Below are 12979 nucleotides of genomic sequence, written 5' to 3' on the forward strand. Positions count from 1 at the left end.
ATGTAATCTTATTTTAGCAGAAACCTGGATGCTCATAGACTTACTTGTACGGAGCAGTAACTTGCTGTACAAATATTCCCTCTGAAATCAACAGGAAACCTTGTGAAGGTATTGTTTCATATATTAAAGTATATTCACACCTCACTAGCTCACAGCAATGGCTTCAGCAGAGTTGCTTCTCAACTTCTATTACAGTAAAGCTCAGGACCTTTTCTGACGGGCAAAGAATTTTTTATTTTGTGTAATAGAAAGACATGGAAATTGCATTTGAACATGGTGATTTTCCAATACATTTCAGGCCTCCTTAAACCATGTTTATGAAATTCTGGTTGCTGAAAGGATCTTATTCGTAGTTACTTAATTCTATAGTTATTCTTAGTTGCAGTGACTCCCTTGGTATGTACAATAACACTCCTGCTCCCCCCATAAGGAGCTGTTAGCCAAGTTTTGTCTTGGATCATTTTGGATAGGAGAGAAAAAAACAGTAATCAAATCTATTACTTAATAGATTCATATTAATTTCTTAGACTGTGCTACCCATCTTCCACTTCCCTGAGCAAACAGGGAAGACACCATTTCCCCTGCTCATTCCCTCACCAGCTTCCTTTTGATCTCCCATAATTGCTTTTTTCGTCTCTGAAACTTCTGCAGATTTCTGGATACAGGGTGCACTTTGCTGCTGAACAAGATAAAACAGACATCTCAAAAAGACATGACTGCAGCTTGTCACTGGATTTCCTTTGTGGTAGGAGAACAGGGGCAGTGACAGGTACTGCCCTTGGCAGGTGGAGTGAGAATCATCCCTGGCTCTGTTGTTCCCCTCACACTCAGCACAGGAGCCATTACCGTGAGTGGCTTTTCTTCAGCATCACTATTGTACTGTGCAACACAGCTGTCAGGTTCAAATCTTATCACAAGTACTGTTCTTGCCATACCTGGGCAATCCACTCACACCACAAAGGATTTTCAAGACAGATCTACAAACAGCCTCAAAGGGGGCCTTTCCCTGACCTGTGAGAAGCAGTGCACACATCCCCTATTGCACACTGGGGCTCACCACTGCTTCAGCATCACCTTGGCCTCTCGGGGAGGCCAGTCCCCAGGCATTCCACTCTGATAAGCAAGGCCAGGGACCTTGTCTGGCAGTCTGTTTGTAGATGCACTGCGTGGACTCAAACCCATGTGTATGCTCAGCTCTCACCCAGATAAAATAGCCTATGTGATGAATTCCACAGTACGAGCAGTAAAGAGAAGCAGTGTGAAGAGGGTTTGGAGGACCAGATCAAATAGCTCTAGAGAGCACTTGAAGCAGCCTGTCAAGGAAACGTGGTCATGCATGTGTTTCAGAGGGTGTTTGGAGGGCTCACTGGCCTCTCTGTTGCTCCTTGTAGCAAACTATTCTCTCCCACGATGAGTGCTCTGCACACAAAAGATGCCAGAGCAGGTCAGGTGCCAAAATCAACCCTTGCTCCCTTTATTCAGTTTGCCAGATACAGGTAAGTAATGAACTGCATTCATTTAGTACAAGTCTCTCTCACCTCCTGTTGATTTGATGTAATAGATGTACTATAGATAAAATATGTGCAAATAGTGCTTCATTGTGATTCAATGGTACGGAGAACATAAAACAACACCCTAACAATGAAAGCAGTTTTAGTCCTGTGCAGATTCAAACTCACTTAAGGAAACTAGATATAAATCTCCTTTTGCTTGCATTGGTATGTGTGTTTCACCCTTGTTATTGGGTAAGACCCATGCTTGTTTTAACTGTCTCTCTTTAATTTATTGTGACTTAGATCCTTTACCAGAGCCTCAGAGTCTGTCTTATGGAAAGAATTATTGGACTATTTCTCGTTCAGGAAAAGCAGAAGGGTTTTGGTAGTCGCAGGTAGGATTTTTGCAGTCCCAGTAGGTTGACACAATATTAACTCTCACCCCACAGCATACAGTATCATCCAACATTCACAAATAAAAATGAAGGAGTTTCACCATCTACTGTATAGCAAATGGTGCTGTGATAGTTTCGTCCAAAACACGTGAGATAGAAAAACAGAAAGAAATATTTCAAGGAAGATATAAAGAAACAAGAAAACTTAGGATGCAATCTGAATAAATAGTGGCATTGTGGTCTTGCTGGAAGCCTAAACAGAGAGCTTTTATGGCTGAGTGCTGGCTCAGGGAGGCTTGGCGTTGGATATAAAAGTAATTTCTCATATTACTTGATTTCTGTGCTAAGAATTAGGATTTTGTTATTTTCAGATAAACAGAACTACATCAAAGATACCTGATTCTATCATAATTTTTTTTTCTTCTAAAGGAAACAACAAAGTTTTGTCTATCCCTTAGGGGTAAAAAGAAGCAATGTTGTTGAATACCTCACCATATCAGTTTCCTGTTTTGTTTGATGAGATGACTATGATTTACAGGATTTCTTTATGAGACTCAATTAAATATAGAATTTATAATATTCATGCAGTTTCTGTGCCAAATATACATAGTGCTGATACAGCAGGGATCTCAAAATATCAACCACCTGCTTAGAAGGAACAGAATTATGAATACATCTCCTTAAACAATAATTCATCATACTCAGAAGCCTAAAGTTAAGCTGCTCTAGAGCCAACACAGCTGCTTTATCAACTTATTTGGGGGATACTGCTGACTTACAATGCTGGATATCACTCTTGCAACTCATGGCTAAAATTAAATTCAAGAATTCAGAAACCCAGGCAGCAGCACTGACTTGGGCAGGAAGGACCCTGGCTTTCAGAGGGAATCCAGAGTTGTGAATGACATGTCCACACTGCTCATCCAATATGCCAGGAAACTGAACCGGGTTCATGAAGGAACCATTCAGTGTTAATATATTCACAGTGTCTGTGGGAAACCAGGAGAATCTTTGCAAACCTCACTGATGAGGGATCATCCTTGTAGGGAAACACTCCTTCTCCTCAAGGATCCTCATCCTTAAGCAACTCCCCTCAGCCCCCCCAAAAGAGGGTTATGGGGTGGTTTTTCTCTGACTGAGGTCATCTGAGGTACCAGCTCAATAGAGCCAAAAAGACACCTTTTTCCCTAGGGAAAGCTCCTCTACTCACAATAATGAAATTAATTTTAATCCTCGTGGCTTCTTTGTGAGAGGACTTTGATCTCACATATTTCAGCTTTATAATTTCTTTTTTCCCAGACAGGCTGGAGCTACAGAAGTGAGACAGCTGAGCTTGGAGGACTTGCACACAATCTAGGCAGACATATTCCATAGGAAAAATGGAATCACAGGGCCTGAGCTGGGTTCTGGGGGATAAAAAAAATAACACCAGAGCATGATAGTGGCTTTAAGGCCATTTTCACTGCATGGAAGCAGAATCCTGCTGAGCCCATTCCAGACAGGTGTTAGTCTAATTGGTCTTTTATAACTTAGATTTTACAGCTTCCCTTAGCAGCCAGGTTCACTGATTAAATATCCTTCATTAGGAAGTTTTTCCAAATCTCTAATTTAAAATTTTGCTCCATGTGGAGCCAGGAACCTTTCTGGCCCCTTTGATGACCAGGACAATATTTCAGAAGCACCCTCTTTGCAGACTTTTTGAGAATTAGAAGACTATCATCGTGTCTTTTTATTTCAAAGCTCTAAAAATTCAGTTTCAGCCTAATGAAAAAGAACTTTTTCTTGACTTCTTTATAATGCCTGTTGCTCTCCTGTAACTGTAATACTAAATATCCTGTGATACTTCAGTCCTTTCTGTCCCTTTCTCACCAGCTAAATGTATCTCAGGATGACTGCTTCTGTGAAGGGGGCATTGGAAGCTTTCCTAGTCAATAAGTGGGGTGTCATCACGCCTAATGAATGTTGCTAAACTGTTCAGACATACTGGGATAAAAGCCTACTGAGGAATTTTAAGTAGTCAGAGTATGAGGAAGTCTAACACTGCAATTACAATGTGTTGAGAAATACCATTCCTACCAGCAGTAGCCATGCTTCAATCCAGCTGCTTATAGCAAAAAAGGAAAAAGCCCACAAAGCACAATCCTGCTTATTTTACCTCTAGCAGGTTTGCATTATTACTCAGCCTCCAAATCTTCATTTTGGGAGCATGTTCCTGACCAAGAAGTTTTCCAGTCAAGTGATGGATTTGTAGGTCCAGCTCTGAAAGACACAGACACCTTTGAGGGGATAATTATTGTCTGGCCTTTAAAAACCACTCCAGACCAAATAGATCAAGTCTGTTCATATTAAAGAAAATCTGTGCCATGATGAAGACAGCAACTACCCTCTTATTTATCTCTAGGAAATAACCTTTAGGGTTTTAACAAATAAGGAAAAGGAATAGTCTTTTCATCCAGACCGTTATTTCCTGAAGCATCAAAATAGACTGAGGGCTGTTTTCAGAAACCAAATGCACAATGAACTCAGGATGGGGTGAGAATACAGCAAGAAAACTTCACATTTATTTGAGATTACAAGAGATTTGCTTATCTCATCCCAAACCCTCTTCTAATTAGCATTTTCATCTCATCTACTGTCTCATTTTACCTTTTGCTCCCAAATAGTGCTGGAGGCTTGGTTCTAGGGCAGCTCTCTAACATCCACAATGTCTGCCTTCCCCATGTGACTGAAGCTCCATTTCAGTGATGCAGAAAATTAATTAGGGCATTTTATTTTCTTTGTAAGTAAACCTATATGCTGTTTCTAAGGCTGCAAATATGGTAACTCTGTGAGTGAATAAACACAAAATTAGGCTCCTTTTGCATGACTTCTGAAGCTGATAGCAGAAAGAACCGTGAAGGAATCTCAACACAGAATTTGCTGTTTTAACCATACTGGAAAAAATTCTGTGTACCAATTAGAGAGATTACTTTGCTCCAAGTGATGCAGAGAACTGAATAATCAGGCAAGTATACTAACCAGATGTCACTTTATCAGACAAGAGGAAGGAGTATTCCACAGTGAACTGAAGATGGTCTCTGGGATGCCCATTGGCTCATGCAAAAATTTGCTTTTATTGCCATAATCACTTCTTCTGTGACCTCTCCCCCAGCCTTTGCTCATGAGCAGCTTGAATAGTTCCACAGCACCTGGTGAGAGAGCTCCTATTTGTGCAAGGACAGGCAGCTCAGCTGGGCCAGTGGCCACTGAGGAGGCAATGGGTGTGTTTAGGTGACCGACTCTGGGCCCCTGCACTCCCCTCACCTGCTCTGCTGATGCACTACAGTAAAGTATTAAAACATCAATAGGGAAAAACATGGATTCATGTCCTCAGCCTTCACTCATTACAAATCTTTACAGGGCATGTTGTGGCAAAACTGACATACCATAAAGATGTAGAAAGAAATAAGGCCACAAAAGGGATTAACAATAACAGCAATGTGAAGGTATCATCCCTGTGCTCAGCAGCTGTTGCTCAACAAGCCTTTGGATATATTAGTCATGTTCAGGTTTTCAGAAGTCATATATTTCACCAGATTAAAACCTTTGTGATATTAGGACTCTGTGCCTGAAAAATAGTTCTTTCCACCCATATCTAATAAATATATGTTTGAAGTTCAAGATGATCTAATGGGAATTCATGCTCAACTGTGCGTGTGATGTTTGGATATAAACAACATTTTCACATTGTACAATATCACTCTACTGCTATAGTGATATTTTCTCAGCCTTAGTTATGTATCTTTAAGGTATTACCCTCTCAGGGCAGATTAGATAACTTAAAATGCCTACACTAAAATCCTCTGTCTTTAAATTGGGCTAAGGTGTCAAAGATTAGCTATGTGTTGCCCAGTTAAATTACTTTGACTGAGCTAACTTGCAAAAAAATTGCATCTTTTATTCCAAGATAGGCCAAAAGGTTTTCCACCATACATTGTTGGTGAGGTTAAAATGACCAAACAGATGACAGACCCAGAACCTGCTCACCTGGAAATCCTCTGTGTGACCTTGGCAAGAAGTTCAAAGGAGAGCACAAAAGAAAAATGCGTCCTACACAGAAGTTCAACATAAAGTCCCTTTCTGCTCAACTCCAAACATGTGCTGAATGCTCCCCAAGCATTTTAGCTTTTACTTTGCCCTTGGCTGCTTCAAGACAAGGGAGCGAATCTCAGCCCATTTGAATCATAACAGCTGCGGTGACTTCAATAGAGTGATGAGCATTTATTCCAGCAGGAAGTCTTACCCAGAATCTTTCCTAACTCCAAGATCCCTCTTACTGCTAAACAGGATATTCCATGCCACATTATGCTAATGCAGTGGCATGTTTTCAGCAAGCACAATTCAGTAATTTGTCAACAGCACCACAGTGACAGCGGTGACCACAATCCCCTAACTCAGCCTCCTAGTGCATCTAGTAATTGTCACTGCATTTTGAAGTCTTCCATAGATACTTCTCCTTAGTAGCCACGGAATTAACAGATGTGTTAAAATCTATGAATAAGAATTGTATTCTCAAAAAGGTAAAATAATAGCTGTCTGGGGACAGCTTAATCTATGGAAGGCTCACTGTAGTGTGGGTAGTCTTGAGTCATAAAGTGCTTTTAAATAAGAAAAGGCTAGATGTGGCAAGAAGACACATATTTGCACTATGTCTTTATATTCTTTTTATTAAAGAGCAAAAAACCCCAACTTCAAAACAAACAAGCATTTGTATAAAGCCACATGTCATACTACTGCAATGGAGGATTAAGCAAAGCAGTATTTTTAAAACCCAAAAAGGAAAGGTTTTATTTAGGGGTAGAAGCCCTCTGTCCAACAGAAAGGAACATCCTTGGGCTTCAAATCACCTCCATAACCCAATTCCATGCTTCCCAGCCAGTCCACACCTAAGCTCTCAAGTCTCTACCATTCCCTGCCCAGTAACTGCTCCTCTCCTTGTTTTGGGCAAAGGCAGATTAAGCAGAAGGACAAGAGTTGAGAGAAAACACATCTCTGCAGCAAACACAGCCCGTGGACACCAGCTTCTCTCAGCACTGGGTGGCAATTATTCCTGTGTAATAGGCAGTCACCCCCTGACCCTCTCCTTCAGCCTGCAACGCTTCCACTGTCAAGTGTTAATCCCTTTGTTAGCTACTCAGCTGCACATTCATTTAGGAAGGCTAATGACTTACACTGTTCCCTCTCTGCATGATTTCCACGGACGTGTAATTAGAGGTGAATGGAGTCTTCAGAGGTGCAGCAACCACGAAAGCCAGCGGCAAAGTCAAAGTATTTGTCTGATTTTGCAATTGGCTGTTTCAGTGAACGAAACCATGTGGTCAGCTGCACACAGAAGAAAAGAAAGTAGAAAAGGAGAAGCAAAAACATAAAAAAATCAGCCTTTAAAAATAAATTGAAAAGTGGGTTGCCTGGCACTCACAAAGCTTGGAGATGAAAAGGAACGTGTTTCAAAATATTTTTGGCCGGGGTGCCAGAGAGCACGATGGAAGATAAATGCTAGTAAGGAATCTATTCTTCTCATACAGAGTGAAAAAGTATCTAAAGGTGAAAAGCTTTGTTTTAAAGTGCTTGAGATGCTTAATCATTAGCAGAATAAGTGCGAGGGCTGGAAAGCTATAGAAAAATATATGAAGGTGAACTGAAGAACTTTTTGTGTGCCACAGCACTGGCCTGAAGATTTGAGTATTCTTTTATGTAAGCCATCCACATCTGCAACACCTCAGGAAACATCCTGCAGCCCTTACACCAGGTCAGTAGGGCCTTTTGAATTCCGGGGGATTTTTGCATATGCATTAATGTCACCGGATGAAATAGAAAAGTGTTACAGGGAGCCACAGTCTCGACAGATTTTAGATAAAAAACCCTCTCAGCTCTGATTTCTGTGCATGGACAAACTACAGAGGAGGTCCCATTTTTCCCACCACTCCCCTTCCACCACACAGGTTTTTGTGGATGATCCCAGCAAGGAAGGATGGCTGTCAGCTGACCATTTATGTCACTTTTGGTACTGAGACATCCTCACAGCACTGGCTGAAACCACGGCAAAGCAGGGAGGTGCTACAAGGGGCTCAACACTCCCTGTCAGCCCAGAAGTACAGATTTAAGCCACCATGTGGTACCTGCCCACTGCCTCCACGTGTGGTGCTTTGTGCTAATTTCTTACACCTCCCGTGGCTGCAGATTGTTTTCTGCTTCCCATTATTTCTTACCAAATTTGGGGTTTTTTTATATTAATATGTTTTTTTTAACTCCTTCTAAGAATTTAAGCCTCCCCATCACTGGTTTCCCTGTATGCTGTGTGGCCACCCCTGTTACTGAGGCTGCTGCACCATCTCCCTGCCACCGACCATTTGTCCATTTTAGAGTACAGAGTCTCCCTTCTCCATATAGATTACACAAAGTACATGCTTGGATGATACAGTGTTTGCATTAAATAACACCTACTCCCATTCTCTCAGTTACACAATAGCCAGTCAAAGCCATATTTTTATGAATTGAAGTAATACACCTTCACTAGTGCTTTGAATTCAGGAATGTAATTTCATTAAAAATGGAAAAACAGAATAATAATTAATAATTGTTTTAATTCAGTCTGGGCTTATGAGCTAATATCTCTCACACAGTTGTCTAATACGATTATAAACATAATTTCATGCTTAATGAAATATAAATGAAGCAATTGAATGGCATGCTCCAAAAACATCCCCCTATCAATCAGTTGTCCTCCAACCCTCCCATCTTTCCTGTATGCTTTAGTTAGCTATTTTATTTGAAATGTGGCTTGTCTTTTGGAAAGGTTTGATTTGAGGACTGCAAGCAGCAGAAAGTCCATTATGTCCCTAAGGAAGTCAGCCTGATGGTGAGTTGCCATCACAATTTAAACTGTGTGTGTCATTACTGGTACGAGGCCATTTTATTTTCTGAGATACATATTCAGAGAACTGACTCTTGAGTGAGCACAGTACAGCCTGTCCTACACCCCTGCAGCAGCCAAGAACACACATCCATGAATGTCTCTGCTTTCATTGCAGCCAATTTCCCACCACAGCAACAGAGACAGAATGATTTGCTGTTGGCACAGCAAAAGATGACTGTGGGCAGCTGATGAGGATATTTGATTTTTTGAGTGATTTGGGATCTGCTGGTAATCAAACATATAAGCGTACTCTTCTGGCTATTTTTTAATTTATCATCTTTATCACTGATATCACTATTCACTTTTTGAATTATATCAGTAATTTCTCTCCCATTTTAACCAGCTGGCTCTCAATGCCCAGTGTTGCCATTGTGAAAAACTTTGTGTACAGTTGCATGGCTTGCAGCTACAAATAGGTAAAACTGTATAATATTTGCTCACTAATTTCTTGTGTTTGTATTCCAAGTGCCTCGGTGATGCCCATCCTCACTGTGTGCCTACAGGGCAGGAGGGAGAAAGAAAATTCATCCCTTTGGATCAGAAGTGTAATGATCCTGACATGAGGACAGGAGTGAGGGCAAAATCCACCCAACTAACTCCAAACTGAGTAATGCTTGCTCTGGTGTGGATCTATGCAGTAAGTATATGTTTTATCTTGCTGAAGCCTGGATATAATTGAATCGGATTTTGTTGGAAAATTAGCCAAGACATGCTGAAAGCTTCACACAACTCGAAACCAGGCGGTTTTCCTTGGTACAGGTTTAATTATGAATGGTTCACTCAGCCCTGGTAATGACTCATATTCACTAACTGGCCTGTATATGAGATGTGACAAAAGTGCAGTTCAGATACACAAAGCATAATTATTTAATGATGAAGTAAAGTTGATTAGGAAGCCTTTAAGCTATTACACTCTTAGTAGGGTATTTTGCAGTCACTGAATAAATGAACATAATTTAATTCTTAAAAGCTGTATAGCTCCTGCTGCGTTTGAAAATGATATGTAGCTAACACGATAGGTTTTCCCATTATAGAATTCTATATGCTACAACAAACAGCATACAGAATGCAATGCAATGCCACTAAGAATAAGGAAAACTATTCTTAGTGACTATCCAAGCTAAAAATGATAGAACTCACATATCCAGTAACAATCATGAACCTGACAAATCAAGCTTGTAAGCCTGTGGTGTGATCTGAAAACCTAACAAGCTTCCAAAAGGAAACTCCATTTTAAAAATACATTCTTTCTTTCTGGATTCTTTTTGATGGGATGTGCAAGACTGAACAGCATGAGAGCGGCTGTGCCACTGAAGGGATATATTTATACATTATGGAGCTGTGTTCCAATTATGAAATTGATCCATGGATAAAAATCCCTTAAGGGTGGCTATTAATGAGATTGTCTGCTCTGAGTGCATCCAGTAATAAGATTAGGTATGCATTTATCCTGAGCAGAGATAAACCAATGACAAGTTTGTGCCAAGATAAGACAGTTTTGAAAGGCAATTAAACACGGGACATAATGTGTGTGCATATGGCTGTGGGAGGTTGTAGAATGGAGAGCTGGTTTTCATCTACAGAAGTGCTTCTGAGTGTAACAGGTAGGGAGAAACAGGCTTTTCGCAGTAGTGAGATTAAACTTGATCTTAAAAATCAAAATATTTGAATTTTGAATTTACGAATCAGTTTTATAAAACGTGCAGCCTGGCCTTTTTTTGGCTTTTTCTCCACTTATGAAAGGCTTGAAAACACCCTTGAAAAATATCAGCTGCTCAGTGGGACAAGACTCAATCACCACACTCGGACTTACCTTGGAGTTCAGACAATACAGCACCTTAACAGCACCCAGACTGCTGCATAGCCTCTCACACTGCCTAACTCAGGCAAACCAGACATGGTGATGCCTCAGTGATGCTCTGAGACAAATGATCTCTAGTATTTCCTGCAGCATTTGCAGCAGAAATACCTATTCCGTCGTTGTGGCATAGCAGGATGGAAAAGCTTGCACCAGGGATTCATCGAGGCAGTTTGGGCAGTGCTGAGGAGCTCAGCAGAGCTCAGCACCAGCAGGAGTGCACATAAAGCCAATGGCTCTCAGCACATCACAGCCAGATGTTTCCATCCCCATCTTATGGCCATTGGAACTGCATCACCCTCCCTCAGGACAGCTGAAATATCCCCTAAAATTTTCCCTTGTTTTTACAGCACTGGGAAAAGGTTCTGCTTCTCACGCTGTTATTGCTGCTGCTGCTCAAGACATTGTTGGGCTGCAGCACCTCCAATAACTGGTGTACACAGGGTGCAGAGAGGCCAGAATCCCTCTGGAAGCAGAAACCTCTCTTGAACGTGAAAACCTCGAGCTCAAATTGAATTTTGAATTACTGGGCTTATTAAACAGACCTTAGAGTCCTGCTTGTGCTTACTACCCTTCATATATCTGAACCAAAGCCAACTGCTCAGTGCCTTTATCTGCACAGCTGGAACCCCTGGGTATCACTCTGGACATTACCAGGAATCAGGTAAAAGTGTGAGGGGGGAGGAAAACTACAACCCAATTTCTGGAGTAGTCTCTGGGGAGATAATGGACAATAACTGGAGTATAAAGGGTAGGAACGAAGGCGTGATTTGTGCTGCCTTGGTTTTTTGCATGACCAGTTCAAGGTCACTCTGCCAGCACAAATGAGAGCAGCCTGAAGGCTTCTGTGAACCACATCCATTGGCAAAGCCATTAAACAGGAAGGTAGGAAGAAAGAGGGGAGCACTTTCAATAATCAGCATGAGAACCTGTCCCAGGACAGTTTGGAAGAATTCTTAAATACAAGAACCACGATAACTTGCTACAACACAGCATCTTCAAAAATCCTATCCTCTGGAAATATTGCCATTTCGAAGGTTTGTGAATGCAAAGGAAATTCCCTTCCACATTTTTTTAAAATACAAAAGCCTCCTGGTCAACTGTCAAATACCCATTCTTCCTAATTTAAATTACTTCAGAAATTTGGGTGTCTGACATTTCAACTAGGTGTATTTGAAAAGAAAAAAACAGATTTCTACTATGTATTCACAGACATCGAAGGGATGGTTGTAAGCTTTTTAAAACCTCCACTAAATGAGTGTTTCTATTAAGTGGTGACTCTATAGAGTATATGCAGAAAATGCGTGTGACTGGGGAGTTCTTGAACATAGCTGTGTACTTCAACAAGCCTTCTGTTAAGAAGTTGCAAAAAACGTATGTGTGTATTATTATATTTAGCATTTTCCTCCCTGAGGAGTTGATTTACGGGTAATTATTTGCTTAACTTATTCAAAGTGGCACAGAATCAAGTTCTTATCTGCTGCAGAAAGCTGTTTTTTCCCCACCCCTCCCAGGTAAAACACCAGGACCCTTTCACACCCATCCTCCTTTGACAAGGTCAAGCACATCCACCCTATTATACTTCTCACTCAAAAATAATTCATAGGCCTGCCTTTCTGTTAAAAACCACATTAAAATTACTAAGAAATTCAGAAATTTAGTAAGAAATATTGGATTTAGCAGCTCCTCCCATTAGACTCTCTGTTCCCTGCCAGGACAGCTGATTCTTCCAAAGCCTGTCCTTTATGTCACACATGGTCACACAGTGCTGAGCAGTGACATTAATTCTCCTAACAGATAATTTGAATCATCAACTTTGTTTTGCCTCTTGGGGTCCCTCCTTCAGAATTTTAAAAAATCAGCTCTCTTCTAAATTAGCATCAAAGATTTATCAGATCTCCGAGCTCTTTCTGAAAACTCTACTAATTTTCCTCTTCTGTCCTTCCTTTACTGCCCTGTCCTGTAATCAGGATCCCAAAGTGTGCTTTCTGATGAGGATTAAGCCATGACCCATGCATGATTGCAGGAAATAAGCCTTTAAAATATGCCTAAGTGCTCTGCTTGTTTGAAGTTACTGATCCTTAAAATAGATGTCTGTAAAAATGTGTAATTTCAAATGTTTCTGCAGATATTGTTCCAGTGTGTGTAACAAGGAGACACATCAAGCCAAGTCATATCAGTTATGCTCCATTATACCATGAACTGAAACAAAGGAATCAAAATATACAGTAATACTTCAAATGAAAATCCTACTCTTGTACAGATTCTTTCCCCAGTT

The sequence above is a fragment of the Lepidothrix coronata genome, unplaced genomic scaffold (assembly GCF_001604755.1).
Source record: "Lepidothrix coronata isolate B3197 unplaced genomic scaffold, Lepidothrix_coronata-1.0 Scaffold41, whole genome shotgun sequence".
In the NCBI taxonomy this organism is placed as follows: domain Eukaryota; kingdom Metazoa; phylum Chordata; class Aves; order Passeriformes; family Pipridae; genus Lepidothrix; species Lepidothrix coronata.